Source organism: Zootermopsis nevadensis, unplaced genomic scaffold (assembly GCF_977971745.1).
Source record: "Zootermopsis nevadensis isolate Lab colony 2312 unplaced genomic scaffold, Znev_1.0 Znev_ptg000024l, whole genome shotgun sequence".
Taxonomy (NCBI): Eukaryota; Metazoa; Arthropoda; class Insecta; order Blattodea; family Termopsidae; genus Zootermopsis; species Zootermopsis nevadensis.
Window position 1 is genome coordinate 192,972 of NW_028259156.1, and position 27,756 is coordinate 220,727.

General features: G+C 47.1%; 1 protein-coding gene across 16 annotated transcripts in view; it reads right to left on the minus strand.

Moving 5' to 3' along the window:
* Mef2 (myocyte enhancer factor 2) overlaps positions 1–27,756 on the minus strand; it is a 101,424-nt gene that overhangs the window by 38,680 nt on the left and 34,988 nt on the right. Inside the window, exon 1 of one of the 16 annotated variants that reach the window (XM_022065776.2) lies at positions 2,779–3,019. The exons of 12 other annotated variants lie outside the window; for them this stretch is intronic. The gene's annotated coding sequence lies outside the window, so the exon portion shown is untranslated. Of the gene's footprint in view, positions 1–1,246; positions 1,675–2,112; positions 2,240–2,304; positions 2,698–2,778; positions 3,020–27,756 lie in introns of those variants that run through there. 3 more of the 16 variants (XM_022065775.2, XM_022065770.2, XM_022065772.2) reach the window with 3 other exon arrangements.

Below are 27,756 nucleotides of genomic sequence, written 5' to 3' on the forward strand. Positions count from 1 at the left end.
TGTTTCAAGACTTTCCGTTTGCAATTTTGCGCCATTATTCCACTACTAAATATTCAGCTCCGGTCTGGAGAACACGTGAAATTGCTACGGCAATAGCAGAGCGAGTACGTCGGAAAACACTGATGAGCCCAAAACTAAGTTTGCCGGCGTATTTCAAAGCGTCTTCAGTTTGCGGACGGAGGAGGTTACCTGCGAATATATTGAATAAGAGGTCGCGGACAGCCGACGAGGGGTGGTCCTCCAACTAGGGGGCTAAAAAACTCCGTCCGTAAAAAGTGTATTGTTACGAACAATTATACCAATTATACTTACAATACAAAAGTGGCTAAAACAGGCTTACGAACTTACAGCACTGTCTGTCATCTTCACTACAAAGCCGCGGACACTGAACGAGAAACAGTCGCCTTTTCACGTGAAATGTGATTCGTATTTTATAATTACAAGGCATTAATTATCGATTTGCGCTCGTGTGACGTCTTCAACGCTCTCCGTCAGAGGTGTATTTGGTGTGCAGGAAGCTTCGCTGGTTATCTCTACTGACGTCTTCAGGTTATCATCATAAAAATATTTTTTTAAAAAAATTACTATTAAGGACAAGCAAGCTAACTTACGCAGCCTGAAAGAACAAAGATTAATTTATCACCACGTTTTCGAGCCTTAGCTTGTGACATTACCACCTTACCTCACCGACCGACCGACCGATTTCCAGCGTAATGTCTGTCATCCGAGACACGGCCACACCAACTCCACTTGAAGCACCGAAAAACACGCAACTTTCGTTCGATGTAAACAACATGGCGGCGGAGCGAACAATTTCACGTGGCTTTCAATTTGGCAGCGAAAAGGGAGTGCGGCGATAGAGTGAAATTAGTACGAACCACTGTAAGTAAACAACCATGAACATGATAAAGGTGATAACTCTACGAGGTTACATCCAACACACTTTACGTAACATAACTCGAGCAAAAGTTTCTTCGGATTCGACCGTGAGCCAAAGTTCGTTTTGCTTTTCGATTTCAGACTCGAGGCAGGCGATTTGCTTAAAGACCTGCGCCCGGACCTCCCCGATTTTCTCACGAATTCAACTCATTACTTCAGATGAGACGAAAGAAATCTGCCGAGTCCCACTCACTTCGAAAGGCGGGAGACGTGTCCTAATGTGCTACATGCAGCGTTACTGCGTACGCGGCCATAAAGACACGCATGCTTCAGAGAGACAGATTAAAGAATTGCACTGGGTACTTACGTGATGTAAGGACCGGAGACGAACTTCACACGTCAAACCTAACGTTAGCCGTACAAGGAAGGGAACGGAGAGGAGAACGACCACACACAAACATCACCACTGGCCCACTTGGGAATTTTAAAGTGATTCGCTGTTTCTGAAGTGACGGTCCGGTCCTTTTTAAGTGCGCGTGTACTTTTGACTGGGGATTACCGATGCGTTGGCAACTACGAACTAGCAATAAGTAAGGTACGGGGTGTTATCATACAGTGTGATTATAACGTGCCTGGATTTTCGCCTATCAAGTACGTAAAATCTCAAAACACGCCCAATGACTGAAAGGCATTTCGCTTTAAACGTTCAACAAAAACGTACGTGTCCTACCAAAAGGTTAAGGCATCAGACACGTAATCCAATGATCTTCATAACTGCACACGATAATTAAAGATATTTGGACTCCAGGGTTTGTCCTCAAAACACGTCACCCCTCACCCAAGTGGGCCAGTGGAAAAAGTACAGGAACGAAGTGCGCCATGACAGAGAAGAGAGTGCAATCCGACCCTTAACTGCGCCACAATAGTTTGGACGGAGCCCAGCACAAAAGATCACGACATTTCGTAGAGTGAACACAAGTTACAAGCCACTCTTCGCAACTTTCGTACTAACACGCAAATTACGCTTCGGAATTCTACATCGATATCCTCATGAATTAAAACGAAGCGTGGCTTTTCTAGCGTCCGATATTTCGTTTTTGTTTATACGGGAGTCCGTTTAAAAGAAAAAATAGGATAAAATGCCGACTGAAGAAGCAACGCGAAAACAATACAGATCGGATTTCACTCGCATTCGTCATGACACTGGCGCATTCAACACACAAAGACACTCACGAGCAGCTGGTAGCACACATGATTCGACCGGTCACAACACCACGCGAACACATCGAGTCCAAGCCAGCAACTACCAACTACTTACTAGCCGCAGGATCTAGCATGCATTACACCCCAAAAGTCCCAAAAATAATTGTCAGTTTCAAAATAAATCTATGCTATCCTGGGAAACCGCTCTGTGCGTGCTCTTACCTCGCGCCGGCTTCGTCGCTGAGGCCCGCCGCGATGCGAGCTCGGCGCTGCTCCAGTGCCCCCCTCCCCCCTCCACCGACGCCTTGCGTCCCGCGCGACGAGGCACGAACATGTCCGAACACACGGCACGGCAGAAACCAGCCCACAGACTGCAGACAGCTGTGGCGCTGGTACCTGACAGTGCAGGTTCGAACCCCGTTACAAGATCATCGCCCGTGGCAAGTGATTAGCTTATTCGACTCTCCAAAGAGACGAGATATATTTCTTTTGGTTATTGGTTTGCAACCCCATTTCGGGGTTGTTTCCTGCGAAGATGCCACGGCGGTTTCGCCTTGCCTTCCGTGGTCAGTCTTCATCCATCAGACTGGAAGAGAAAGGATGCCTTGAGTGGGACTCGAACCCACGGTCGCAGCTGCCAGGCGCATGCCTCAGACCGCGTGGCCACTGCGGCCGACCGTAAAGATAACAACATACGATTATTGGCTCGCACATCCTCCGGGAGTCGCCATTCCTTGAAAAGCTGCAATGTGTTCACACAAACCACCACTGGACACTGCACTGCATCAACCAAATCCAATCCTTGCCGTCCAAGACATCAATTATCCCTGCAACCAGAATATCGCAGTCGCATCTCATTTCACCGATGCCTCGGGTGAAACGAGTTTCTTGAATCAGAATTTCGAACTACGGAACGCGCACGTCGGGCTTTGGCTTACGACACACTGATTAAAATAGGAGCTCGCACGCTGAAGGCGAAACTACGACGACGGACCGACGCGATAACGTGAGCGTGACGGACAACGCAGGAAGCTGCTTGTTGCCTATCGCTCAGCCGGACGACACTTAACTTTCTGCATCCCTTCATTTTACAAGACAAATGGGGAAAATGCGAACTATACAACTAGAGACAATTCTCCGCGCTGTGTTGTGGGTGGGCGGAGTACGACTTCCGGAGAGCCGAAGCAGCGAGTCTGAAGACGGTCGTCTTCTGCGTTGTTGCGCCGTGTAGTCCGTTTACCAGTGTTACAGGAGGCAGCAAGGACCTCTTAAACGTTGGCAAAATTATACGAGACCATCAGATGTACCCCGGAAATTCTCGTTTTCGGCTCCATAATGTTTCCATTCCCCGCCACAGGGCACTCGCTGGCCCGATCACGTGACGATAATAATAATAACAATAGAAATAGCAAAACAATTAAAGGGGATTTATGACGTCATGCACTGTTCCACATTTTGACCTATTTTCAAGGACGCTGGCATGCAGACAGCTGAGTGCAAATTTGTGAGGTGGCAGCGACACCAGCACCATCATACGACGATGCATGACAACAGACCTTGAAAAAATACGCAAGGTACGTCAGTACTTTTTCTTCTGCGCTCATGAAACTGCATGACCGCGGTACCAAAACTGTCTTTAATCTACAGTCTGCGATAAATAACCGAGGAAAAGGAGAAATCTGACATGGGCGAATCCAACAAAATGATCGTTTGTAGGTCAACAACCACGAAGGTGAAGGCGGCGAGACAGTCACAGCTTGCGTCCAACAAACGTTCCCGATACAAAATGTGTACTTTATTTAACAGGAAGCTCTTCGCAAAAACGTACGATGGCGATTACTCGTGTAACGCATTTGAAACAGGACTCGATCCTATCACGACGTCACCTCGTGACTTGCATTGCAGAGCGACAACAGAGAGAATCCAGTCCGCGCTTTTATATCAGGCAGGCAACTACGAAATTCTATCGCCCTCGCCGGCACGTGCAGCGAGCTGCCTTTTCGTGCGGTTTGTTGTCGCCGAGACACGTACAAGCAGAACTCGCAGGTTTACAGAAGTGTTAAAAACTAAAACCTGCTACTGAACAGACCGCGAAAGTGTCCTGTCGGTACTCCGCCGTAACAAATTTACGTTCTACGGGATCGCTGCTGGACAAATCGATATCTCGAAAGAGCTCCGTAGTCACTCGACAGAAACATGACGACACCGGGGTTCGATCACAAGTCGTTCGTCTTTCGGCTCTTCAGTTGCGGGCTGGCGGAATGCACAGCTCTCACAGCTACGAAGTTGCCAAGTGACGGCCTTTTGCTTCCAGACTGCGTAGCAACGAGACGATACTGCACGCGGATTCAGGAGTCGGCACTCAGTGGACTTCGTGGCCTACAACGTTTTAAAAGGCCACGATAACAGATACCGGGGCACGAAAAACCCTTCCGCTCTTCATGAAGTATCACCGCGTGGTTTAAAAGTCGGCGTCTAGCGCGCAATCAGGGCGCAGAGGGTCACTGATCACGTGTCTTCGGACGAAGCTGTCGAGCAGACGTAGTTCTTAACAAATATCTGCCAGGGTCGTCCAACAACAGTCTCGACTACGTGGCGTTGGGCGCGTAGCAAGACCCGGCAAGGTCCTGTTTCTTTGTATCTGCCGTCTGCGGGTAATTCACGTCTTTCAATGACGTGCCAGGTCGTCAGTGGCAGTGCTCGATGCTCACAAATTTCCGCGTCAGCTTCGAAACACGAGGAAAGCGTCTTCTCTCGTGGGGTAGACGCCTCATCGCATTGCTTCTAGATGAAGGAACAAATGTCGTAACAATTAACTAATTTCTATAAAATCAACATTAGGTTATATTAACTAGTTCAATTTCTTTTCTGTATCCACACATTTTAGAGGCGACAAGTCACAGCACTCAGCACGTGATCGAACGAGCTCTGTCAGCTTCTTCTCATTCATACTGAAAACACGACGTTTACGGAATCATCAACGCTGAATACCGAAGGCTAGTCATACAAGCCGCGCCGTAGGTGTTCAGCGACTCGCTCACAGTGAGGCCGGACACATCTGGAAAGTTTTTTATGTCGGGCACAGCACGGACGGAACTGATACGCCACTGATGAGTGTGAATGGACCGTGACAGCTGCAGGAACATCCTCGGAACAGAGTCCTCCTTCAGAATTTTACAAAAAAGAAAAGAAAAAACTTAATTTGCTGATCGAGACATTCTCCGCCTCACATGGAATTCGGGAAGTTCGTTGCTGTGCTCGCAAGGGCGTGAATCCCGATGAATTGGGACCAGCGACTTGCATCCTGCATTCCAAATGCCGTCTGAACACTGGCATTCCATTTGTGTCTAGGTCGCCCAAATAGTCTCTTCTCTTCATGTTTTGAGGTTGACGGTCATCTCTTGCGAACAACGTGATTAGGCAACACGCACCAGCCATCTCATCGTCCTTAATTTGACAGTCCTAAAAAGCCTTCGTCAGAGAACAAACGTCCTCAATGTCCCACCGTTACACTCTCGGTGCCAGGTCTAAATGATCTCAACACTCCTCTTACGTTCGACATTTGAACGCGGCCACACTTCGGAAGAAATTACAGAATTTGATGGCGACAAGACAGAGGCCTCTTTCGTGCACTTACTCGACGCGTCCCACTAAATTCCAACCCCCACCCCGACTTTCTTGAACTCCAGAAGCAAAAGCGAATACGAAATGTCCACCTGTCCGGAGCGTCAGATGACAACGAGGACGGCGCCGTAAATGATAAACAGTCGATGACGAGGAACACAAAAGGAACCCTTCTGCCCTTATTGCAGAAACTAAATCCGTCCGCGTCTTTAAGCAAAAGGAAGGCTGACTTTTCGACGACCTGAAAGCCGTCGCCTACATGAAGACGACGACGACGACGACGGCGGCTTCGTAAGTTTCAGTAATTTGATTATCGCATTACATCGGATGCAGACGTTCCACTGGACTGCTCCAACGAACTGCGCCTTCCTTCCTACCCACAGCGGTTCAAGTCATAAACCACGAAGGCAGCAGATTGCAGAACGGAGGTGTGATGGCACGTGCGTTGTTTTGCAGAGACCAACTTAACCGAGAGTTTTCAACTTTAAAGCCTCGTTAGGGGCTTCAGTGTTCATGTGTAGTTACAAGTTGTGACGTCATAACAAAGAATCAAAAGAAATTACGTCTTTGCACTGTGGGCACTTCGAGACTACGACGACGACGAAAAGAGTACATCGGCTGACTGATGGGGGGGGGGGGGGTTGTCTGCCCGGAAGTGCAGGTGGTAGGGGTAAGCCAAAGCGAGGATGTCATTCGGTCGAGTTGAAAAAATCAAACAGTGCTACTACGTCCAGACGTCTCCGACGGGGGACCGTCGGCTCTGGTCAAACGAACCGGTACCGGAATACGAACCCGTGACGCACCGTAATGCATCGGATCCTGCTCCAGGTGAGAGCGCTACTGGACATGTCGTCACACAGGATGCTGCAAGGAACAGATGCCGAGAGGGGGCGCGTGCTAAAGATAGCTCACGGCACGTGCAGCCGTACAGCCGCGTCCCGTCGCAACTGGAGACCCGCACAGCGCCTTATCAGACGTCATATTGACGACCTCACGCCAAGAACACAGCTACAAAGACCGTGAACAGCAACGCCGGTTCAAAGATGCATCGGCGTCACCGGGGACTTCCTCACGTCTTCATTAATATTAATGCAACCGATCCTCAACATACGCGGTGGAAAAGAGGTCAGACGCATCCGACCATGTAAAGCCTGGTTTCAGCACCAGGCTAGAGCACTTTAACACGCGAAAATACGTCCAAATACAACGACGCCAAATTAGATGGCCCACAGCCTACCGCTAAATCTCAAGAGCGGATTGACACATTTAAAGCATGCATTACTGTCAGTCCGAGGTGGCCAACCTGGCACACATGGACCGCAATGTGTCCATTCATTTCTGTACGTTTAACCAGATATTCAATCGTGAAAGCTGTCTCCTGAGTTCCCAAACAAGTTACCCTCAGTCAGACTTTCGTCGAATATCACTGCGGTAGACGAAAATTATGTCGCACATTTTCTATGGACGCCGTCTTCACTGCGCACGTGACTCAGAGTCGACTAACGAGAGAACACTATTTTCGGTACTGATGGAATTCACCAGGAAGCTAGCTAAAGCACTTCCCTTCGAATCTTAATGACCACGAAGTTCACTCACTCTCGACACAAATATCTTTACTTCAGGTACAAATGAACTCGCTCAGGTAGACCACAGGGCAACCTGAGCAGACGCTGAACGCGCGGTTGCACAGCTGTTCCAGCTCTCAGGGTAAACGCCCCACGGCGACAAATGCCTGAGGGCCTTAAGCAGCCAACGGGCCCACTCACACGATCTGAGCTCCGGGCTACATTTGACCGACATAACCCAAAACTGCGTTTTCGCCTGAAAGCTTTGATTTTGCAATAGAGACGAGATGAAGAGTTCTGGACATGACATGACATCCACATCACGCGTTCATTTTATGCAGACAATACGTAGAAGTAACCCCTATGTATCTACCATCTGTTTCTATGGCAAAGTTTAATTTCAACTGATGAAGACCTGCGAATAGTTCAAAAGTGTTGAACACAAAAGGACAGCTTTCCTTTAGTGCAGTGTTTCTCAACCTATGGTACGCGCACCACTGTTGGTACGCGAAACAAGTAAAAAATCAAACGGTAAAATTAACATAAATAAGTTTTGGTCAGTGGTACATTTGATGTGTTAAGTTAGAAATAGTGGTACGCCAGCGAAAAAGGTTGAGAGCCCCTGATTTAGTGGAAAATTTCAGTTACGAGAAACACGAACGGCAAAAAGGTTCGATGTTTTTAACGTGTTATCTCGTTTGTAGCATTCAAAGTATTTCAGGCAATACATGAAAATGTCAGGTGAGGAACACCGATTGGTCACTTGCCAAAATGCGAGTTCATAATCACACAGAAAATCTTCCCAACGCTTCAATCAGTACGAAGGACATCGAGGAAATAAGAAATTATGTTATCGGCGCAAAGTGTAAATACGCCAGAAACAGGTAACAGTCCTCGGTGTGTCCTCAACAAGACACAGCAAAAGGGAAATAAGGAGCAGGTAGAGGGTTAATCAGCTCCTTCTAACTTTTCCTGACAAAAGCTTTCGCATTTACGAACTGTGGCAATACGAGCGGCGCACAGAAATGAATTTCCGTTCTAGATCGAGAAATGTGCCTCCTCGCAGGCCGCACGACGCTCATCCGAACATCCGAAAAAATAAGACATCTGCGACGAAGACTTGCCAACGCCGCGAAATTACGCAACTTCGGGTTACAATCGTCTTTAACCCGCATTTGACGAAGGCCCATTTTCGGCGACGGACGAGCGAATCGTAATCTGCTTCTGTGAACGTTGATAATATTCACATGTGGAAATGCGAGGAGGTGGATTAGTCGAAACGACGTAGAAGATTCTTTCTCCTTTCTTCCAAGTCTAGCAAGCAGGGGCACGTGCAGACACCCCACCCGAACGTCAGACGTAGTACGAGGTAAGAGACCAAAAATGCGCTGGGCTACAAAGCAATGAGACACGTCGGATTGGAATGCGCCCATGAAGTGACAGTGGTCACTCCGATGGTACGAGGAAGCAACTCAGACAGAATGCAATCGGAATTGTCTTCCTTCACTCTCCCAGAATACACTCCGGCCATTTTTAACCTGTTCAGAAGATCAAAACTGACAAAGTACTTCGCGCCATCTCTCTCTTTTTTTTAAAAAAAGGGAGACCGTATTTGCAAATTATTCTGGAGCAGCAGCAAGGGCACTGCTTATACACGCAAACGCTTAAATCCCAGTTTGTTACAACCAGAAATTTTGCAAACTTCAAAGCACGTAATTTGATTATCAGCAGTTTCGTTACTTGTATTTTTATATATTTTCTGCGATTACGTTTTCAAAAGTGAGCCATATATTAGTATTTTTTTAATTTTACGTCGATTCCAATTGGCCGCTTTCACGTGTCGCCGTCTATGAATGTGAAGTTCAATCAGAATTATCATCACGCGGTTATTCGTTTACAACGAATGAAATATTCTCTTCAAAAGATGAACGGACATGTTAATGGAACTTAAGACAAGTTTAATAAAACTGTACGCTAACGCTCTCATCTGAAATGTTACCACGTTGCCCCATAAAACATACAGAAACTATTAGACCAATAGCAAAACATCTACAGATTTTAAACAATCCCAGTAAATAAACTGGCCATTACAGCGGCGATGCCAATAGCAGTGGGACTCGTTAAATAAATAATAATACGGAAGACTTAAGTAAACGCTGAAAAAAGTACTCAAAATTCCCGTTTCTGCTCCTCGCTTTCCAAATCTGTGCAGTCGGACGACTACACTTCAAGCAAGTCTGTACGCTTCAAAGTACGCAATGATTTACGAACACGGTTCGTCCAGACGCCTTTTAATAAGTTTATCTGCAACAGAAACGATGCCACGGCTTCAAAATGCAACACGCGATTTGCTATTTATTATAACACGGCCTTTAAAGTCGCACTCTCTCGACTGTATCAGGGGTTTCCAAACTGTCCAGCCACCGTTTATTAAAAGTTTCAAACGAGTGTCTTCCGAAATAACTCCGTCGCTTCGTGTAACAGATTTGGGGATTTATTATTTCGTTGATACTTGACTGCAGTGACCAATCCACCGAGGAGGAACTCTCATTCGCGTACTCCGTCCCGCCAAGACAAAAGTGAGTCACAGATCTCTAATTTCTGCCCATAGCTAAGTGGCCATTGACGGTCGGACACATGTTCACTGGCAATGGCGTTAAGTCAATAGACGCTTTAACTTATCACTGCAGGTAAACCGACTTAGAATACGTAACGTAACAGCTCAACTAGAGCTCGCGGGAGATGAATTTCTAAACGGAAAAAAGGAGACGTAAGTCCAGGGTTTTGCTTGGAAAACGAGCTACAAACCATCAGTTTTTAACGAGTTGGGAGACAATGTTAAAATAAGTGCCTAGTTCAGTAACAGAATTCGCTATTACAGTCGGTCTCTCTATTAGTAGCTTAACCCAGTAATGGGTCATTGCCGCCTCCTTTCGGAGGTTTTTTAGTCTTTGAAGTGAGTGACCAGCCCACTGCCTCTGCATAATTTCTATTCAATCCTGATTTTTGACTGCCAGAGCCATCTAGCAGTGAATCAGGAGAGACTTGGGTGAGAAATGGCCGCTGAATTTTTGCTTACGAAACATCTCGTTCATGCTCGTGAGGTTGTTCTTTTACATGCCGTAAATCTACGACATGCGACCGCCGGCTTTACTTCCCCTCCGAAGGAAGTTTTGCTAAGGATTTTTATCACCCTTAAAAATCCATCGACCTCGGCCGGGATCGAACCCACGAACCTTGGGTCCAGTGGCGAGCCACTAGTCCACCGAGACTTGTTGAAACTGTACCAACGAACCAGGCAACTAAAACGCTAAGGGCGGAGTCCCCGCGCATGCGCGAGACATCGTCCCTTACGACGAAAACAGGGATGTGCTTACGCTAACGGGAATTTTGCCCTGACTATTCAATCCATGGCCTGTTGTTGTTGCTGATGGGATTTGAACCCAGAAGAGCCGGGAATCGCTTTGGCTGGTGGCCTCTGCGACTTGCAGTACAGTCGGCAGCTGAGGAACACCGAAATTAACAAAAGCGCTGAGTTAAGATATCCATAAAAAAGGAGAAAACTTTTTTTAAAGCCAAGTCCCAAGGCAAGGTTGGACAAGTGGCTAACATCCTTTTCCTCGGAGCACTGGCGATTCGCCAAGTGTTTGGTTACGTTCTGCTCCGAGGTCAAATCCGGCGAAAAGTCTTTGTCCGTCATCCCGGGAGTATCTCCAGCGGTGGGTCTCGTTCGGGTTGCCTGGGGGGGTCTTAATGTTGTCGAGGTTGTTCATTTTATTAATGACCGGTCTGTAATACCTGAAATGACTGCTTCTTGTTTTATCGTGGAATCAGACGACTCCGTGGACCAACAGAGAGCAAGTCTTGGGCTCATTTTTTGGTTACTAGAGTTTCCTTCTACCTTTTTCTGGGGTCGAAGAAGGGACTTGAACGAAGGAGTTGTAGCAGAACTTCGTTGGCTCTTTTTTATATCGTGGTGTTGGTTTTCGTCTGCGTTCAGGGCGGGCCTGAGATTTACGTCTTCGAAGATATGAACACGTTGATGGGACGCCCTGTGGCACCTAGTGGGCTCGCTGGCCTTGCGTGTTGGTTGCAGTTACCCGGTGAACTAACTGCGCGTTCTGTGGGGCGATCGATGGGCTCGGCCCGACCGTTCTCCCTTTATTCCTCGCGGATGGCGATGTGGTTTCTCTTTAAGAAATATTATTTTTCTTCCTTGATCTTCGGTTTCGTTCCTGTGAAGAGGTTCCGGAATGACGACGCGACGGGTCCTCTGTCCGAACTTCGCGGTCTTCTTGAGAACTCAGTTCTGAGTGCATTCGTATTAGGTCAAGGCGAATTTGGTTAATCGCAGATTTCGGCCGGCGAGTAAGTTTCTTGGGTGACCAAATCGTGAGCCGGGATGTCATCCGGTTCTTCGGAGACATCGAGTTGCGGTTGTGTTGACGACAAAACGCGAGATGATGCTACAAATCTACGACAAAGATGCGCGTGTCCCCCTGAACGGCGCAAGAGCCGTCGGTGGGGCCGGTTCGGGAGACGGATGCTGAGACCATGTCAACCTAACCTAACCTGAACGTTTCTCACAAGAAAAGAAGATGACGGCGAATTGTTTCTGGGCTGTGATCCAGGCAGTCAGCGCCGAACTCGCTTGAAACTTTTTCCCAGCTCAGCCAGGAATGACAAATACACTGGGGACTGTCCATGGCGTCGATGAAGAAGTATGTCAAGGCGTGCAAGGATTTCTACTGGCCGAGTACGAAAAAGAAATTACGTCCGTCAGGTGGGGGATCTCACTGTGTTCACCGCCTTCTAAACACCGAAATAACACGGCTTTCTGATGGTCGCGAATGAAAAAAGACGCTCGGGTTTCTGGTCTTGAAAAGATGGAGAAATTTTGTGAACAGAATAACATTTGGTACAAGGAAATAATTACACCTGGCGACATATTTGAAAATTCAAACGTGAATGAAAAGATACAAGAGCGAAAGGAAGACGCAGACAACCGCGGATCTGGGGGGAAAACGTGAACAGCAAAGAAGCACGAGCACGAATATAAGAACAGTCACATAAATCAAAATAATGAGACGAATTTGTAAATATTTCGCATCGCCAAAGGCAAAAGTCGTCTTTTGCTCGTTAGGACTGGGAAAGAAATCGGGCTACTGAATGTGAATTAGGATTATAAGAAGAAAGTTTACTCGCACAAGAAAAGCAGTGAACTGAAATTCGAAACGATCGTACGTTCCAACAAAAGCACTCGAGGGATTTAACTCGATTCCTTCTGAAAACTAACAACGAAGGAAAGTCTCCACACACGAGGAGGAGCGAGAGCCGACTAACTTTTTAATGACATTTTCCACGCCTTGCTCGTGTGAACTGGGATTCTCTGGAAACGTAAACATTGGGAATAAAACGATAGAAAAAACCACAGGCATTCCAGGATTCAATGAGAACATCTCTTATCTAGAATTGGTTGAAATATTAAAGAAATGTGTGTATGCTGTGCTTCACAGTAAATGTTTGTCTTTGTTGATTTTATTTCATGAACTGCTTTGTAAGAATTTAGTATTTTTAAGATGAAGGGTTGTTAGCTCTACGCCCAACCCCCAAGTTGGAGTACCACCGCCTGTCGGTTGTTCCGGAGACCGTCACTTCCACCCGCAAACTAAGGACGCGCCAGGCCGTGGTGACAAAGGACCCCCACGTAGACTGGGGGTGTTTGAGAACAGCGTCCTGACGACAAAGTTTGGGCCCAAGAGGGATGAATTACTGCAAGGCAGGAGAAAGCTGTTTAATGAGGAGGTTCATAAGTTGTACTCCTCGCCAAATATAATTAGACTGACCAAGTCAAGGTGGATGAGATGGGCAGGGCATGTAGACCGCATGGGATACAAGAGGAATGCACGCAGGGTTTTGGTGGGCAAACCAGAAGGGAATTTCTTGAGTGGCTGTCCGACTATCGGCTTCTCAACAAGAGCAAGGCTCAGCATGGACCAAGTTTTGTGTTGGTTACAGAACATACGAGGGGAGACCGGGTCCAGTTGGCGCATTATTCAGTTCTGAACATTTTTATGATTTGTGTATAACTTGTATGTGCCGTTGATAACACTGAGGAGGTCGAAACATGTAGCCCTAGTAATGTAACTGATCGTGAATAAATTATACTGTATAAGACGGAACATCTACCTTCTGTCACAACTTGCTAACATTCACGGTAGAATGTCTAAAATGAATAAATATCGATAAAGTCGAGAATGAGATTTCTGCAAGAATTCAAGACGTCATTACACAGCGCTACACCTCGATGGACATATTACCTCCGAATGTTTTATAAGTGACTTGTGGCCCGCTTCCATTTGCCAGCAAAACATCGCAAATGGGAGACAGTCCAACAGACTCTCAGTTCGTCTCTCACAGTCATCTGCGGCAGAAGGTCGCGTGGTGCTATAGCCCTTCCCCGAAATCCACCGCGCACGCCACACTGGAAGGTCCCGTCCGTACACGGGCGTCAGAAAACCTGACATTTTCTGGAGCGGTGTGTAACCGCGGATTTCGTCCGCAGAACTGCACAGCAAGGCATTTCCGTCGCTCTGACTGAAATGTGTTAAGTTCGTTGGGCTTAACTGAGCAGTTCCGTTGTCGACTTTTCGGTACAGCAAAGAGGCTGCAAGCCATGGGTGCGTTGTCAGCCCAAAATCAAGATCTCGTGGATCAAAATGGCCGCTTAGTCTTCCACGTCCATGATCCATTGTCCACGTTTTCGTTTGTTTCGAATTAATTAGTCGTTACTAAAAAATAAATACTCGCATGGATGCCAAGTAGCGACATTGAACAACAATTGCTTAGATCTGCACTAACTCGTAATTATTACTTTTAAATTAGCGTGAACTGCAGTTGGGACTTCAGCGTCGTGCCCCTTCCCTGAAACTACGAGTCACGACCAACTTGATCGCCGTCGCAGAGGAACGAGGCGTTCGACCTGCGAGCTCAGTTCTGGCTTCGCGCCACAAAAACCAGCAAATCTGTTGTGACTGACGTCACTACCCCCCCCCCCCCCCACTTCTGCCAGGAGCTGCAGTCTCCATCACCTTGACGGGGATAGTCAGGAACAAGGTCCCAAGTGTTGGGAAGTTTAGGGCGAATGTCGATAACAGAAACTTCCTTCCGGAAGAGACGTGCATGCCTACTAAAATGTGGATCTTACAGTCGCACTCAGTTTCCCAGAATTTCAAAAATGCAGACTCACGCGTCCCTAGCATCTAATTATTCATACACACACAGGAAATCCCCTAATTACATGCGGCTCACCTGTTGCTCCAAAAATAAAATAACTCTACGAATAACGTAAAATATAACACCAAATTTATTGTAAAGTTAAACTTTAATATATTTACTATTCAGACGAAGGAGTGTATTGCACCCACAATTAAAGTTCTTCAAGCGGTGTTCGATTCTTGGCAGAAACAAGAGACCGGCTCTGGGTGCGAACTTTGGGCGGAGTCACTCACGGCCGCCATTTTCGCCTCGTCTGCATTTTGCACTCGTGCAGTCCAGCGCGACGGACACTGGCTATTATATCAGGAGCATGCAGATTCCTCATCAAATCTGAACCTCTTGCGTCATCAATGTCTCTAACTGCACATTTTTCATCGACTTACCAGCTCTACCTTTAAAATTTATTTTTTCCGGCCAGGACCGAACGCGCATTTACTCTACAGGGCCCCGGTTTAACGGCCCTCGACGTTCTGTGTTCCTTCCCTGCCTTCGCCGCATTCTAAGGCATCGAGATCTTCTCGGAACCGTCCGATGAGACCAGCCATCGAAACTAGCATTAAAATAAATTGTTATAAAACAATTCGCGAGTCAGTGTTAATATTTTTAAAAAAATGCAATTCTAACACGGGGCCTTCCAGAGCGTAAACAGACTTCGATTAAATACGGAACGCAGTTGAGCACGCCAAACAAGACTCCGGAAACCAGGATTTCCCAGCCTCTTTCGCTGAAGCAGGTCCACTTCCGTCAACAAACTCGATATTCAATGGCACACGTGGACAGACATAGAAAGTCAATGTCGCTTAGACAAGCGACAGGCTAGACCAATCCAAGTTTAAACGCGTTTTCAGCAAAAGGAAGGCGCATTAAAGGTTCATGGTCAGCGAAGCCAACAAAAGTGGAAGCTGTCCCCGTCAACTCAAAGTTCTTGGCGTAAGGAGCCGAGACAGTGAATGCGTCCCTGCAACCAGCGTCAGTGGCTCTGGTTCGTCGTCTACAACGAAGATCTCTCGTGAAGACAGTGACTCACATCGGGGCAGAAGAGAACGTCAAACTCTGCCTTGCGCGATCAGCGATAGTGTCACGTCGTTTTCGGTGCGTTTGGAACCTTCTTCAGATCGAGAGCTTGGTCCAAGCCTTCGCGTGCTCTGATACACGCAGTTCGTTCATCTTGATCTTCGACGTGGAAGTTTGCGCGCCTGCGTACTGCAGTAGCGGCGCACATGGCTTTGGCCTACGAAGCTCAGCGTTCTTCCGAAAAGGAACACAAAGTTTCAGATATTATAGTCTGACGTGTAATTAGAACTGCGTATGAAACGAGGTTTTGCAGAAGACGGCGGCGTAGATCGGAGCAAACACAGAAACGCGAGTCGCTCCGATCGCTCAGTGCGGAATCAGCGATCACATTTTTATGAACCTTTTGTTCACACTCGCACATCCGAATCAGGGAAGAAGCAAGGTTAGAAGTTCCCTGAGAAGAAAAGTACGACTTCCTTGTCGGATGGTGTTCAAGTGATGTACGCGAACGAAGGCGAGAGGAAAGTGCCTTCTTTTAAACGGTAACACTTCCGAAAAGTTGTCAAAAATTCCTCACGACTTATGAAACAAAATGCATTACGATGTTCGCAAAAACCTGTATTCAGAAAATCTGATGAAGCAACTGGACTCAGTTCACAGATTCGAGCTCTATTCATAGATCTCACAAGTACCCTTCAGCTTTAACGACATCTGATAAACGTTCTACATGAATTTCTGATTTCCCCATGCGTGCTGCATACCCCGCCCAGTTCATCTCCTTCACTTAATTATGAAGCCTCACTGAGTGTTATTTTTGCTTCCACAGACTCGTCGCGTTCCTCCTTTACAACGCAAGAACAAGTTTCATGCCCTTAAACTGCAAATTCCCGGCTTTGGGATAATATACGCAAAAAGCGTCTCGACCTGAATGACAACAATCATTACGAATATCAACTGGGTGGATGCGCCGTCCCAGACGCGCCCTGAGACGATATTTAACCAAAAGCAGAGCCAGAGCGGAGCGAGGCTGTAGCAGGAGGGAGCATAGGCACAGCGCAGCGGCTGGCAGACCCTTCTCAGGTCGCCCGCTGCCTTTTAAGGCGCGATGGAGCTGGCTCTGGATGCGGCGGCGTCCGCCCCTCCCCTCTCGAGTCGCCCCCCCCCCCCCACACACACACAAGAACAGGGCCAACCGACACGAGCTGCCAGGAGGACCAAATACGCGGAATTGCGCGCTCAGCCCCAAGTTAAGGAGGAAAGACTCAAGTGCCGACGCCACAAATCGAAAACACGGCTGCCGTGGCCTATTAAAAACATCTTTTGGCTGGCGAACGACGTGAAATTACTAATATTTCATGACTCGAGGTTCGCACTGTGTCAGGAGGCTCGCATTCGCCAACACCGCGATCCCTGACCCGCAGAAGAGTGGCCGGGGGGGGGGGGGGGGGCGCTGTCGTAACGAAACAGACTCACAAAATGAGCAGTTCCTCTCGTAACTGCAGCGCCACAAAACATTCGATTTAATTTCGTGGTATTTCACGTCAACAGAACTGACTCACTCCGTCGGTTCCTTCACTGCGCCAAATGCAGGTTCCCTGAACCAGAGAGACGACGCTGCATCGCAATGACTGAAGAAAATCACGAAAACTTAGATACCCGGACCCATGCGAGGATCTGAGCACGTGAGGCATCGTACCATAATCCCCCCGTCTTTTAAATAAATAAATAAAAACTTACTTCGCACGCTCGGAGTAGGTGAGGCGTTAAAGCACAGACCGACTTCGAGAACAGGAACATTCAGTGTTTCGTCAACCCGGAAACAACAGCGAGAACGGAACATGGACCTGCGACATTTTCTCGCGAAGTTTACTGTTAACTTAGACGACGTAAAACGACGCATTACACAGTCGCTCCTGCCGCCACCACTTTCAGCGTTTTCTGCCCCTCCTTTCAATACGGTGGAATGACGCCGTCTCCATCCTCAGCATACAATGAACAGTGTTACCAACATATTTACACGGCCACGGCAGAATTGCCAGTGACATTTAGAAGACGAACAAAGACCGCACAAAAACATTTGAATGACCAAGGATGGCGAAGGAAGTGGCAGTCCCCCACCATTTCGCTGGAGACTGAGGAAAACCACGAAACCCTCTATGGGCCGAAATTTAAACCTGCAATTAGCAGCATTTGAGGTTTTTGCGGTGGTGAGTCCGAAGATGGCTGTCTTCTGCGTTGTAGCGCCGCGTACTCTGGCAGAATATCTATGCGACCACGCGGCACAACAACCCAGAAGACAGAAATCTTCGTCGTGTGTGTGTGCGTAAAACCTGCGTAACCGACTGGAATAACAAGCAAATTTTGCTGTTGCAGGTGGAATTCAATTGTACCTTCAATAAACTGTGATTTGGTTACGTACGCGACACAAAAATGCAGCAAAGTCTAAGTACGAACGTTCTTTGACAGAGGCTCACGTAACAGAGATCAGCTAACTAGCAACTCTAACAAGCGATGAGTGTGTACAATTCCTGCATCTGACTCTGGTTAGTGCTATTAGTGTAGTGTTCATAACAGCCGGTTTTGTATGGGCGATGACAAGGCGTTAAACGTATCAAAATTAGTTTGCCGCAGTTCACAGTGTGTTTCACAAAAATACAGCAATCACAGCGGTCACAACGCAATTCCAAAAATTAAGCAGAAAGAGCACGGGCAGGATAAGTGAGAAGGGACCGACAGAGTCCTGAGGGACGCGCCTCATACAACGAAAAAGGTTTCGTCACGACACAAACGTCTCTATCATTCGTCAGAGGCGAACAAACGCCCTTGCACAATGCATTTCTTATAAGCGCATCGGCGAGATTCGACTCTATGAACTGACGCTGTTAATAAAAGTTACGTCACGCGAAGGCAATCACACGGACATGCATCGTTTTCGGTGGTGCCTTAAGCCACTCTTGAGCTGAGGCTTCCACTCTGTCGTAAACTTTCCTTCACGAAGGCAGGCGCGAGTCGTAGGACTTCCAAGTTTCAAACAAGCATTTTCCTGTTCCCTGAACGGGGGCCAGTGAAACCTCGAAAAAACTGTGGCGTCACTTTTCCACCTGAAAGCGATCACCGGCTCCTATTACGAGTCATACTCTCCAACCCAGATACCCAAGATTATTCTCCCGCACACGAGACACACAATTAATTAATTAATTTCTCATCCTGTGTAATTTTATCTCCTGATAATGTCCTGTTAAGACAATACAAATTTGAGATTCTCGTTCTGCTGCCAATACGCCCGCAATTTGTGTTTCTTCTCGAAGTGGCAAACCAGGTTTCACACCCTTACAAAGCAACACGTAAAACTGCAGTTTTGTATATTTTAATATCAACTCTGTACAGCAAGTCAGTCTTCAGCAAATTTCTTCGTGCATGAAATTCCGATTTCTTACCGACGTTCCCAAATATCTGAATTCCGCCATATTTCCAAAGCATTCATTAGCTCAGTTTATGTTAATTTTACGTGTAGTCTGGTGATGATACATGAAGATGCACTTAGTTATCTCCGCGTTTACACGTAGAACCTCAAAAGTAACGTGTAATCGAATTCTGTGTCCTTATTTGCTACATTCATCCAATAAATTATCACCAGCACAGACCAGAGGTCGACGAGTCCCATCCAATTCCAACCCGTCCTCGTGTTCTCGCACCTTCCTGACAGCAAATTCTATACGAATGTCAAAAACCAACAGTGACTTAGTACAACCCTCTTTCCGACGATTGCCAACAGGAAATGCTGCCTCCATCTTCAAGGCGATGGCTGATGATGGAGGCAGCAGAGACCTCTGAAACGACACGGCGCCACAACCCAGAAGACAGCCATCCAAGATGTCGGTACTCGAGTGCAGCTCTTTTAAGTCTGAAGATGGGGCAGCTGTTGAAAAGTAGAAGAACTGGACTTAAGAGGGCGCATTACTTATAGGCACCGCAGTTCCTGAATCATCATTCATGACGATTTAACTGGCAATGACTTCGATTCTTTTCGGAATAAATTCTGATATTCTCTCTAATATTTCTCCAAATCCTACAGATGTCGACATTATCCTTCAAGTTTTCCAAAGGCTCACGCCACTCCGAGATTTCTGCCTGGCACTGCCCCTTAATTTCTCCATCTTTTATCTTTTTGGGTTCAAATCTCCCAATACGAAGTTTTACGCTGGCTGATTTGCCCATCTTCAAAGACCAATCAGTGGTCAGTCTGCCTAACAGACTTGGCACCAGAAGCATACTGGAGTGACGTCACATGCCTATGAACACGTGTGTTTCTCCACCTGGAGGACTCGAGGTGTACGTATGTTTGTACAAAAATTCCACATTCTGTTCCGAATATCACAATCTACAAGCTTCGGCATCCATTCCCAACCGCTCTCTTACAGTTCAGAACGGACAATCATGAATACAACTGCACAGTTTAAATGGGTTTTTGTGCATTAAACAAAGAAAAGCCTCGGGGCTTGTGAACGAGTTCTTATTTCTACTGCAGTCTCCAGCCTCCGTTTTGGGGCGTGATCTGGCCCTGCACTATTTTATTCAAATTGGGCACATATATTGGTGGCTTAGCGTGGAAGAAATTGAACGTGGAGAGAAGCCGCGGACAAACACGAGACCATTGACTGGAATTGTGACGCATGGTTTAGGCTTCCGTGACCTATGGTTTCGGGCAAAAAAAATCAGACGTTTCGTTTTGTCGCAGTGCACACGTACTCGTGAAAAACTGCTCGCCATTCGGCATGTCTTCCCGCAATGGCACTGCACAGTCTGGCTTGATTTAGAACAGCACGTGTTGCTTACCGCGTGCTTTCCTGGATCCTCCGTATGAGAGCAGCACCGTCCATGATCAATGGAAGACTTCAACGCGGATAAACCAAGTTCTGCCCGTCTTCAACACAAAAGCAGAAATCAGGAGAGTCAGACAAGTCTGTTCTTTGTTGATTCTCAACTGTGAAATTTACTGACTGTCGATGTAAAGATTCGTGAAGCAAGTTCTCTGAACGGATGCCAGATACCTACGTAACGGATTCGATCCGATGACCCACGTTTCGTGGGCCAGCCAACCCAAATAGTGCGCCGTAGAAGAACACGTTAAAACCTTTCTCATGCACAGAAAACTTGGCATCGTAGGCACAGGTTGTCCGAAAACTAGTACGACGCGTGTCCCAAACCAAGCGTCGTAAAAACGGTTCATAAACAAGACGTTCCCCTTTGAGAGACGACCCCTCGAAGAATTATCGGATGCATCACGGCCAGAACTTCGCACAAAAACACCAAGCGATGAAAATGTTCGAAGAGACGTTAGCGTAAAGCTGACACAATTTCAATCATTCGAAATCTCCATGTGTTATAAAATCCTCCCGGTATATATCAGCCGGTGCAATGTTTAAAAAACCTCGCCGACGATTCAGGAAATCACGCGTGTACGTCTTCAGGGCGTTGGATGTGTCTGTAGGCTCTCAACGGCGATACAGCCCATGGTCGACGGATGAAGGGAAAGCCCAGATGAGGAAATTAACCATCTAAAGAAGATGTTTACAGAAAACAGATCCTGTCACCTGAAGTCAAGAGGCCCTTCTTCCAAAACACAGAAACTACCTTCTCACCGCCACAACAAGAGGTCTCAGGCGTCTTCCCAAAAGCGACATTTGCTTGAACCGATGAAAGATAATCTGGGTCAAAAATTTCAAGGGGTATACTGAGTGCCCTGTGAGTGCGACATGGAAACACGTCATCGATTTAAAGTCGCATCTACATCGTGGAAAAGGCAAAAAGGAACATCGATCAATTGATATAAAAGGCCTTCGAGATCAGACTCCAGCCCAGAAGCTTCGCACTCCGTCGATCCTGATCGACTTCCCGAAGCAATTCGCAGCCAGCCGACCACTGGCCCGCGCCCGCGCCCGGATCCGAACACCGGCCGTCAGCATTCAGGACGAAATACAGTAAACTCTGACCACGACTTGACATCGGCAGTCGAAGTGTGTGACTGCCAACACTGAAATAAAGAGTTTCTCTCGAGTGGCGCCTTTGGTTTGAACCTCAGTCGCACGCTCCGTCTTCCTAGCTAAAAACTTGTGTGTGAAAACGCCTAGACGAGTAACACGCGTTGGGTCGGAGCAGTCGGTTGACGGCGATGCAAATCCAGACTTCGACCCCACATCTGATTTCGAGCAAAGGTTTGAGGAGCAGCACCGATCAGAGCAGCCAACTCACTCTACACTGTGAATCAAGTCTAATCAAACAACACTGAATATCTTCGAGGTGCCTAAGTCCTACTAGGCAGGCCAGAACGAGGACATTCCAATGTTTCACTTCGTACGGGAAGAAGATAGAACATGAAAACACGAGAAGTTTGGAGAAACTGTATCAGGAAAAAAGAGGGATTTCAGGGCCGGAACAAGTGAAAACAACAGACGGCAAAGCAGAGCAGAGCAAAAAGTCTTTTCAACGACTCTGTACAAAGAAGGAAGGTCTCTTACAAAAGAGAGTTTGCTGCATTAAAGTTGACAATTTACGAAGTTGCAAAGGAAGACGGTCGCTGAATTGTGTGAGATGAGAGCAATGAAGTACCCACGTGTCTGCAGAAATTTATACAAACCCTGTCGCCGACAGTCGCTGCATGGACCACGGCAGAAAACCTCGAAGGTAATGCACGCATTTGAAGAAAGACTGAGAACTCTAACGCGGAAAGACGACACTTGTCCATCAGGAACAAGAAATTAGTACCAAATACGAAATTTAACGATTTAATGTGTTTCTTCCCTTGCACACCAGAAGCCATTAGAGCCGACGAAAGCAAGCGAACGTATTGAAAACGGCTCGGAGCTGCAAAAACACGCAAAGTGGTTGACTGCAGCAAAGTCCAATGAGCTGCTGCGATATCTCACAACTACAATTGCAGAAAATCAGTTCTGCACCTTCCTCGGGTGATTCTACAACTATCAGATACCAGTAATAAAAAAAATGGTCATAGTTCCTTTGCAAATTTGGAATATCACTCCAATTACTAAAGTGACTTGACAATCCTTTTATATTTACAGTACTTAATGCCTTAACAGTTTCCGTCATTTCACGTACGTCCCACGGAGAATTTTAATAAAATACTAGAACTAGAAGGACGTATAAATAACATAATCAAGACCTCTCCATCACTGGTAGATTTTAAGACATTACACTGAGACAGTACTCAAGCAAATTAAAATCTGCAACGTTTCAATTAGGTCTCTTGTAAACGAGGCATTAAGATGATACACGAGTCTGGCATGATGTCCTCGACACGGATGTCCTAGTGAAACACAGTCTTCACCTTTGGTTCGCCGTGGAAGAGTCACTGACATTCGCGTTTCTTTTCAAATCGTCGTCATCGCATAAAAAATGTTATCAGTGGAAGGTCAAACACAAGGAGAATTGGAATGAGTGGAATTAGGACGCCAGGTGCAAGCTTACATCGATCGTGATTTCTTGTTGCACAGCGTAATGTCAATCACGCTTCCGGCCACACCAAAGTCTCCTACCTGATCTCTTCCTTCCAGGTTTTGCGGCAAAATTTCTGTAAGCATGTCTCGTGTCCCATTCCCGCCCAGCCAAATGTTCGCTGTTTCCCATGACCGTGTATTCTCGTTACACCTTCGTTTCGAAACAGTTTAAGTAAATGCTATGGCCTTACAACAATGTTATGGAAGCAAAATCCAGATTATTAAAATTTTCTCCAGACTTCAATCTGCTGTCAGATGAACTGTAAAATAAAGAAAATTTGACAAATTCGTTAACACCGAGAAAGCCCAAATGTTCCTGCACATTTTTAACTTGCCTCAGAACCAATGTTCTTAGGTAGTGCGTGAAGCTTAATCAAGGCGTAGCTCGACGGCTTGGCGAGCGAAGTGACCCTGACACAACTGGGAAAGGGGGTACGCCGATAAGACTGAGATCCGGAAGGAAGATGTAAAATATACTTCTCGGTCTTCGGCTTTAGTACACGCCAATCACATTAATTCACAGGAAACATCCGACACTACTCAGCAAAACACGAGCATTCGTCCCAGATTTATACACGCACGAAGAGAACGGGTGATTATCTTTTCGGGGTTCTATTCAGCTGCTCTCCTGACAAGAAGAACACAGCTGTGGGTCTGCAGCAATTCGTAATGACGCCAAGAGCAGCCTCGAAACGCCAGCCAGCAGCAGCTGTGTCAACCGCCGTCGCCCTCCCACGTTCCATCTGCGGCACGTAGGCGGACTTCGGCTTACACGGGTCCGCGGAAAACGTTCTCACCTTCAACATCGCTGGGCCGATACGACAACGAACCGAGAGTTTTACTTCAAATACGTCTGACTCCCCAATTTACGGCCTTTGCATGAACAAAACAGACAAAGAGTTCAAGATGCACTCACCTGCTCCTTCAGACTTCAATGAATCTGCTCTCATTAATCGAAGTGTTCACATAGACATCAAAAATTAATAAAATGCAAGTAAAGTGAAGTTTTTCAAGAACAGCTTTTAGGCTAGCACAGCCGTGAGCGGAGGAACTCTCTCATTCGGAGCACTCAAAGACAATACTTTATATTTAAATAAGCGTTCACCTTATCACACGCGTATCGAACAATGAAAGTCGGGAAATCAAATCGTTCTGAAATCCAAACCCCGGCATCGATGCTGTCTTAATGCAGATTTAAACCGCGACGAATGGGAGATAGAAAAATGTCCACTGAATCGTCAGGGCGGTCAGGTTACTTATCGTTCACACTCTCAACCACTTCTCTTCAATTACGGGATCGCCTTACACACGTCGTGAAACAGTCGTTTTGAACTGAAAGCCGTCATTCTTGGAAAACCCCGGACAAATCCGTGTAATGCACTTGAAAATAGCACTGCAAATATTACTCTGCTCGTGTGAGAACTGAAATCGGCGAAGGACGTCAAGCAGATTCGTCCTGCAGCGGTGCGCCGTGCTCCTGCGGCAACTTCTCCGGCAACACTGTCAGGCGGGTGGCGGAACACGACGCTGCAGGAGCAGAACTCTTTAGAAAAGGTCTGACGGCAAATCAAGTTCGGTCGTACGTCTTGTCAAAGCGATGTAGATCATTACGTCATCACCGGCAAATATCAGCTCTGTTCCAACTGGCTCCCTCGCTTATAGAAGCGGAAAGTGGAGCCTCACCTGAGCCAGCTCAGTCCAATCTAAACACCCAAAACCTCGTGCGGTTGTCAACAACGTGCACAGTACCGACATTCACCTCGTTGAAGGGCTGTGAGATCGGAAATCCCCCGATGACGACGAGGGAAAACAAACGGTGCAAGAACGGCTTATGGGACCGCTTCCCGAAAAAAGATAAATCTGCTCCAAAAACATCGGCTGTTCACAAAGTAACACAACAGCACAGCGAAAACCGGCTCAGAAACACGAGATGTCTGAGAATAGGCAGTCGGGGGTGGTATTCTGTAATGAAACAGAGCCGATGACACCGGTAAGGAAGGCGGTGTGACTGCTGGCGGATATTCCTAGACGAGTTACAAATGTGATGAAATCAAAGCGCGGTCTCAGTTCATCAGAATCACCTGAAAAATGCGCAGTTAAATTTCACTTTTACTATAAATATGGATTATATAAACATCATGAAAATGACGAGAGTACCAGTGACCGCGGTGAAGGCAGTTCTGCGGACGAAATCCGCTGCGAGAAAGACGCGAGTGTCAGAAAATGTCAAGTTTTCTGACGCCCGTGTACGGACGGGACCTTCCAGTGTGGCGTGCGCGGTGGATTTCTTTCTCCCAGAGAAGTTTCGTAGACATTCGACGAAAAGACACGCAAGCCGCTAGAATTCTTCGGAGGACATCCGCTTCAAACGCACAAACTGCTCAACTTAACGAAAGAAACTTTTCCACAAAGGCGCAGTTGGCGGTGTTCGAGGTTTCACATTGCACTGAAGACGCAGTTCAGTAAAGGAAGGTTTCCAGCCCGAAGCAGAGCAATGGCTCCCAACGCGAATTACGCTCTGGGTCATTCGCGGAAGGGCCTTAGCATCAAGTGACCTTCTGCCACAGTTGCGTATTCTGCTCCGGTCTGAAATCTTGCCCAACTGCAACGCGGTGCGACGAAATGTAAGCAGACCACAAACCGCATTCGGAGTTGGCGTGGCCTTCACGAGGTAAATTTCCTAGCCTTCAGCAAAATCCACGCTTCGAGGCCACAGAGAAGACGCACAAATAGGATTTGGGGTTTTCACAGCGCAGAATCTGAAGACGTCTCTTTCCTGGCCGTTGCGTCTTCAACTCTGGCACAAGTTTACCGACGTTGCTGCCTCCCTGATAATGGAGGCTCAAGGACATCTGAAACGCTGGTAAACTTCTACGAGACTAAACGCCGCTACAAGCCAGAGGGCAGTCACCTTCTTAAACGTTTACTTATTCTGGTATAATCGAAGAGCCAGTCAAGCGCAAACGAACGCTGGTTTATTTTTGTCTGTTCACTGCGGTTATCGCAATTTTACGTGCCCCTTCTCAGCGCCCTAGCAACCAGGACGACTGATAATTGGCTCTTTATCAGTACTAAAACTGCCACAAACAATCCAATTACGTGACCAGTTTCGGAGCGATGGCGAAATTTAAAACTTCTATCAGCGGTAATAAACATAACCGAAAACCATTCCTTCATTCATGGTTACTCAGACGCTACCACCACTAGACTTAGGGCGGTAAGATTTTAAGCCTTCAAGACGGCAATGAAATTAAGTCTCCTCGGGCTTTCAGAACTTCGGAAGTGAATGAGTGTCCTACCAACACGGCTAAAGGTGGTTTCAATGCGCAGACTGAGGATTGTACAGGACAGGACATTCGGATCCAAGAGCGAGTAAGTTGCAGAAGGACGCGAAATAATTTGTACCGCTCGCAAAATATTATTCTGATGACTACATCAGGTAGGACGACGAGCGACCGCAAGCGAAGAGACGGGAAAGGCACGGTCGCAAACAAAGGAAGGAGAGAGAGACCACTTGTTGCAAGACAGACACGTAGACGAAAGGATATTACTAAAATGAATCCTAAAAATAGAGAGTGTGGGTGTGACTCAATTGATCTGGGCTCTTGTGGGCACAGGATCAACGAGATGGGACGATTTCTTTGCCACAAGAGTGACTATACGCGTCTCGAGATGGATGCAGTTCCGTGGAACGTGCCATCCTGGCTGGAATCCTCTGTTGCGCAAGAACCAGACGAAGGACCCCGAACACCAAGCGCTTCCAGATAAGAACTATGTTGCTAAGAATCGGGAAGGTGGCTAATGAATCAGGCAATATTGTATCCATCCGCCACTGCTGCGCTGCGTGAAGGCGACCGGAGACCAGAGTCGCTTCGATGTTATCGCGAGCAGGGGACGGGCGGGAGGTGCTCCTGGGTCACCCGCCGATGACCCTGGGTACGACAGATAGCTTTCTGTTCCGCTCAAGTGCATTTATTGTTTCGCTGCCAGAAAGTGTCACACGGCTCCGTTGCACTTCATTTGTTACCTAGTTCCCCCGATCGCAACTCAGTGAGTCCCTACGTTCCACACCGGAAATGTAACAAACAGCACGTCAAAATGTTTGCATGGGATTGCGTCGTAAAACGTAATTTCGTATTCTGATTCACGTCTTCTGTGCAAAATCACAACCGCAAGATTGGAATTATGTAAGGAGGTGTGTTTAGAAAAAAATGAGGTAAATCAGCGGAGTGCAATGCATTTATTTTTGCAAAACAGATCACTCGAGGGATGAGTGGTTTTCTCGTGATGTTCTCGCGGTGCTGAAGTGCCGATGGCCCGTCTTCTGGGTTGTGACGCCGAGCTTACATGTACACGGGTACCAACGTTTCAGGACAGAAAGTCGAGGCAGAAGGATCCAGCAAAACGCTGGTATCCAACCGGAAGTCCAAACGACCCACAAGACAACCGCGCGCATTTGTTTAGATCCCATGAACGAGTTAAGTCAGTACATTCAGTTCTTATTTCTGGAAAGATTTCTTCAAAGTATTTTCGACAAGTGTCGAACTTTCTCTCTTTCGTTTATACGCATTTCCGTGATTAATTAATGTACCTCAAAAAGTGTGTGCGCCACGGACTCATTTCAGGCGCCGTCACACTTCTTTCTCGGACGAAACGTCGGGTTACACGCGCAGCACATA